Source organism: Dromiciops gliroides, chromosome 2 (genome assembly GCF_019393635.1).
Source record: "Dromiciops gliroides isolate mDroGli1 chromosome 2, mDroGli1.pri, whole genome shotgun sequence".
Lineage (NCBI taxonomy): Eukaryota > Metazoa > Chordata > Mammalia > Microbiotheria > Microbiotheriidae > Dromiciops > Dromiciops gliroides.
The window spans coordinates 280101533-280107267 of record NC_057862.1 but is presented as its reverse complement, the minus strand read 5'-3'; the positions used below and the strand labels follow the sequence as shown (position 1 = coordinate 280107267).

General features: G+C 40.6%; 1 non-coding gene across 1 annotated transcript; it reads left to right on the top strand.

Moving 5' to 3' along the window:
* Positions 1–4505: 4505 nt before the first annotated feature.
* On the top strand, positions 4506–4609 carry LOC122744873. Its single transcript, XR_006355210.1, has one exon. It is a non-coding gene; the product is annotated as a U6 spliceosomal RNA (small nuclear RNA).
* The last annotated feature ends 1126 nt before the right edge of the window (positions 4610–5735 follow it).

The following is a 5735-nucleotide window of genomic DNA, read 5'->3' as shown; positions in this document are numbered from 1 at the left end:
GAAAAAATAATTTTCAAAAAGTTATTAAAACATCTGACCCCTTCGTGACTTGTGGCCCACCCTGTAGAAGTATTTCAAAATGGAATGGGTTACCAAAGGAAGTGGTGGTTGTCCCATGGTACAGAGTCCTAGGCACCCCATTCTTGGAGCTTTCTGAACAGAATGATCATACCTCAGAGTAGGAAGGAAACAGAGTTTTCCAGGCCCAAACCTCATATTCTGTGCATAGTTTAGCTAAAGCTGCCTTGAGAGACACATAACTTCTTTTAGTTCATCTCTTTATAGCCACAGGACAAAATGAAGTCTATTGCCTTCTTTTCCATAGTACAGAATTATTGAAGCCAGATTCATTGAGGTGAAATAAAGCCTGTGAGGGACATTTCTCTGCTAAAAGAAGATTAAGAAATTCTCATTTAGGGGCAAAAACCATTTTTTTTGAGTCAATTGGCCTGGGTCACACAGCTAGTAAGTTACTGAAGTCAAATTTGAACTCAAGTCTTCCTGACTGTAGGACTGGTGCTCTATCCACCGCACCATTTTGCTGCCCTCAGGGGTAAATGTTAACCTGTCTGAGAAGGGAAAAAAAAGTTATACATGACACACTTTTAATTTAATCTGCATTATTAACATTTTCTCCATCACTTTCTTACATTCAGACAATCAACAGAACAATAACTCAAACCCTGATTTTGAGTATTTTCTGATTTCCAAGGTGTAAATACTCCCACTGAAAATTTTACAGTTGGCTTTTGGTTTTTTGGGGGGGTTTCATGGGGCACTGAGGGTTAAGTGACTTGCCCAGGGTCACATAGCTAGTAAGTGTCAAGTGTCTGTATCCAGATTTGAACACAGGTCCTCCTGAATCCAGGCTGGTACTCTATCCATTGCATCACCTAGCTGCCCCCTACAGTTGGCTTTTAAAAGCTTATTTGAACTGGCTTTAGCACACAGTGTTGTCTACAATGTGGTATTGTTAGGGCTAAAATTCTAGCTAGTCTGTCTAAAATATTTAATGAGTGGTCGCCAATAAATTATAAGCTTTAGCAAGAGTTAGACCTTTAAGCGTTTATTAAGGAAAACAAGAATTTGGTAAAGAGAGAGAGAAAGGCCTAGATTCCTATCTATTAAAGGGAGAGCACATTTCTAGCTCCGCTCTCCACCAGAGTCCAAAGGAAAGAGAGTGAGACTGAGCGCCAGTCTCTTCCTTCCTCCTCCCACTAGCCCGCGTCAGGAAGTGACGCCAAAGAAAAGACTCCTGGTCTTGCCCTCAAAGACCTTCGCTTCATGGGCAGAACTCTTCTACAGTTAGTATCCAGCAGGTGGCGTTATTCCAATCGTTACAGTATTCAGGAAGCTTCAATGATGAAGCCTTCACCTATTCACAGATACTGTCTCTGGAAGAGCTCGGGTCTTTCCACTTGACATTTCCTATGCAATGGTCTCATGCATGGTCAACAAACGTATCTTCAATATCTGCATTGTGTAAAGTACCCATTCCTAAAGCATAAGTAGGTTTATTCTTGTCATTTTCCTACTGAAGACTTTCATTGGCTCCCTATGGGCACCAGGAAGAAATATAAACTCTTCTATTTGGCATTTAAATTCTTTCACAATATAGCTCCATCCTCTTTCCAGAACGGTTTCACTCTACATTCTAATTCAAACTGGCCTTCTTGACATTCATTGTACAGTACATTCCATTTTCTCTCTCTGAGTGTTTGTACAGGCCTCTTAACATGCTTGGAATCTTCTCCCTTCTCACTTCTGCCTCTGGGATTCCTGGTTCCCTTGAAGTCTCAGCACCAGCATCATCTCCTTTGATACCTTTCCTGGACCTTTCTCCCAATTAGCCTCCCTCCTCCAAATTATTTTGTTTTTCTTTGTATAGATTTTATATTAATTTACCTGTGTATTTGTTCAATGTTTTATTGCTCCTCTCTCTCCCCATCTCCCTCCCTCTTCCTTTTCCCCTCCCCCTCTCCTTCCTCCTCTCCCTTTCTTTTCCCCCTCTCCCTCTTTTTCTCTCTGTATCATTGCCCACTGCCTCCCCTCATCCTCAGTGGAAGTCTTCCCTTTTAACAAATGAGTATAATGCAACAAAACAAATCAATAGTTTCAGATCATGTCTAGAGCTGCATTTTTCAGCCTGTACCTCTAATTTCTGTCCACAAAATTGAAGTTGTGTTTTGTTTTCTCATTTGTCCTCTGAAGCTAGAATTGGTCACTTCATTGGTCAGCATCCTGAACACTTTCCCAGTTGTATTCCTTTATCTTATTGTGATTATCATGGAAATTGTTCTCCTGGTTCTGCTCATTTCATTCTGCATCAATTCAGACAAGTTTTCAGAGGTTCTTAATGAATCTACTTGTCATTTCTGAGGGCAAGTGGTAATTCTTATGGTAAGATTCTATTACATAAATAAACCCCATGATTTTTTCAGCCATTCTCCAATATATGGGCACCCACTTTGTTGCTGGCTCTTTGCCAGAATAAGTTCTGCTATAAATATTTTGTACAAAAAGGGCCTTTACCCCATGTTTGACTTCTTCAGGGTACATGCCTAGTTATAGTATCACTGGGCCAAGATTGTATACAGTTTAATGACTTTTTACAAACTCTTTGTTCATACTTGAAAAAATTGAAGCCCAGGGAGGCTTAGTGATTTGCCTAGGGCCACACAAGTAGCTTTGGCTACAGTTATAAACAAAACCCAAGTCAAACCTCATTAAATCAAGGCATGAAATATAAGTATAACATGAAACCATAGTGATTTCAAATAACAATAGCAATAATGATAATAAAACTCCAAATTCCAATTTATATAGCAACTACAGGTTTACAAAACACTTTTTTGATACAAATACCCGAAGTATATAATGCTAGATATTCTTCCCATTTCACAGATGAGGATGCTTAAGGGTGAAGGGACTTGTCCAAAGTTACATAGCTAATATATAGACAGAACAAAGACTCAAACCCAGGTCCTATAACTCTAATTCAACTATATCAAGATGATTTCTTGCTGATCAATAAAGAATAATATTTACTGAGACACAATTTTTTGTAGAAGACACTTATAGAAGAAAAATTGGGAAACCTGGGTTCAAGTTCCCATCTTGCTATTATGTGACCTTGGATAAGTCGTTTCTCCCACCTCTAGGTTTCAGTTTTACCCTTTGCGGAACCAAAAACTAGCAATGTTTGCAAGGAACATGAAAAATATCTTCAAATGCTATCAGGAACGCTAAAACAGTAGGATGTTGGAGAAAACTTCCCTGGGGTACATACAGTGGCACATGGCCGGGTTGCTTCTTATCATTGTTAATTCTTCCTCCTAACATCGGGCTAAATTTGGTTGTTTTTAAACTGCTAAAGGACTGCAAGTCTTATGAGCTGTCTCTAACTGCTGTCGCTCTGGGGCAAGGCAATGCTGCCCTAGTTACAACTCCAGAACCTCTTTAAAATTTAGGTGTTGGATTATATCGTTTCTATGGTTCCTGTTGCAGCCAGGTGGCACAGTGGATAGAGTGCCAGGCCTGGAGTCAGGAAGACTCCTCTTGGTGAGTTCAAATCCAGGCTCAGACACTTACTAGCTTTGTGACCCTGGACAAGTCATTTAACCCTGTTTGCCTCAGTTTCCTCATCTGTAAGAAGGAAATGGCAAACTACTTAAGTATCTTTGCCAAGCAAACTCTAAATGGGGTCATGGAAGAATAGGGCATGACTGAAATGACGGAACAACAATGGTCCCTGATAGCTTTAATATTCTGTAGCTCTATAGGGATCAAGTCCAGTATTCTTTTCCTTCAGAAAAGTTACATAAGTTGTTCCTTGTAATATAGTAGAACAGGTCCTCTGGAGTCACTCCTCCACAACTAGCACTTGTGTTCACAGATTGGGATGAAAGCAGCCACTGCTACTCTCGGGGTTCCAGAGGTACCCCGAGCTCATGAGCTCCCTATTGAAAATCAGCTAGTTGACTCAATTTACTTTTAGCAAAGGCATTTAAAACCTCAGATGATGTAATAATAATAGATACAAAATAGTTCCTCCCCAAAACCCTACGGCACAGTATCCCACAAATAATACATTATTTATCAGAAGGTTCGCCTCAAACTTAGAGTACAATGGTAATATGGCAGAAGAGTAATTTACAACTCCTTCCTGATGCTTTTATGACCTAGAAATCTTTTCTTGGAACTATAACTGGCATTTTTCTCTGGTGCTAGGGTTTACATTCCACATTTCTTGAAGCTGCTTTCTCCTTTGGTGGCTTTATATCTGCATCCATTTTTGTCTGTGTTTGCCTATGTTTGCCTGTGTTTGTCTTCTGTTTCTCTTTCTTTGCCACTGACTAGAAGTATTGTATCCTATAGGTACAGTCTCTCCAAGAGCATGATGGGGGAAGGGGGAGAAAAGGGGAAAAAAAACAAAGAGCAAAAAAGAGAGGGGCATGACATTCACAGGATATAGACCCTGTTTATTCATTTTAAATTTCATCATGGTGCTCACTTTGGCAGCACATATACTAAAATTGGAACGATACAGAGATTAGCATGGCCCCTGCGCAAGGATGACATGCAAATTCGTGAAGCGTTCCATATTAAAAAAAAAAAATCATCATGTTCTTACACTGTTTCATGGGGAGGTGGAGCCCTTATCTTTAAAATACCTAATGTCGGGCAGCTAGGTGGCGCAGTGGATAGAGCACCGGCCCTGGATTCAGGAGTACCTGAGTTCAAATCCGACCTCAGACACTTAACACTTACTAGCTGTGTGACCCTGGGCAAGTCACTTAACCCCAATTGCCTCACTTAAAAAAAAAATACCTAATGTCACATTCAGGACTTGAACTCAAGTCTTCCTGGCTTCAAGCCTACCATACTGTCCTTCACCCTAAGATGCCCTCTCTACATAGGAAAGACAAGGCATTAAGTATCACAGAGAAGTAATGAGGTGTGTCCCTCTTCAATGAGGCTACAAGAAGAGCTCAGCTAGCTAGTCACTTGGACTTCAGAGTAGCCTGGTACACCATTCAGCAGTTAGCAATATAGCATCTCCCCCACTGGCCAGCTGAAATAATGAGAAAACAGAGAAACCTGGTGTTGTGAAAAGAATAAGTATTTCTCCTCTAGGGATTCCAGCCTGTATTGTCTGTCTGTAATTACAGTCATGTTGTGACCTGTTTACTTAACTAGGGAGTAGGATAGACACTTTGGAAAGCTGAATGGAGGTGCATTAAGCCAACATCCAAGGCATTTCCTCTAGCAAATGACTTGGAATGTCTTCAGTGTGGTTCATTCAAGGCAGATCTTTTGTTTTCAGAGAATGGCATTCACAGACTAGCCAGCCCTGAAATGACCGAACTGCCTCAGAGATATGTATTATCTGGTAAAAGACAGAGACTAGCAAGAGACACCCATTAGCTATAACAAAGATTGGCAAAGCTGCTGGGTGGCCTCTTTGGGTGTCTGTTCCCTTAAGGCTAAGATTATAAGAGCACTGAGGAACTTGGGACGAGGACTTTTTTTTCCTACGAGATATGGGAACGGGATGAACCAGAGGCTTCTGGAGATCTGAAAAAAAAAAAAAAGCATAAAAGAACAAAAGACAAATGTGAAGGAGTATTTCTCCATCTTGTAGAAGACTGTGTGATATAGTGGACAGCACACTGAACCTGAAGGCAGCAGGTCTGAGTTTGAGTCTTAACTGGCAATTATCTGCCAAGCGTAGG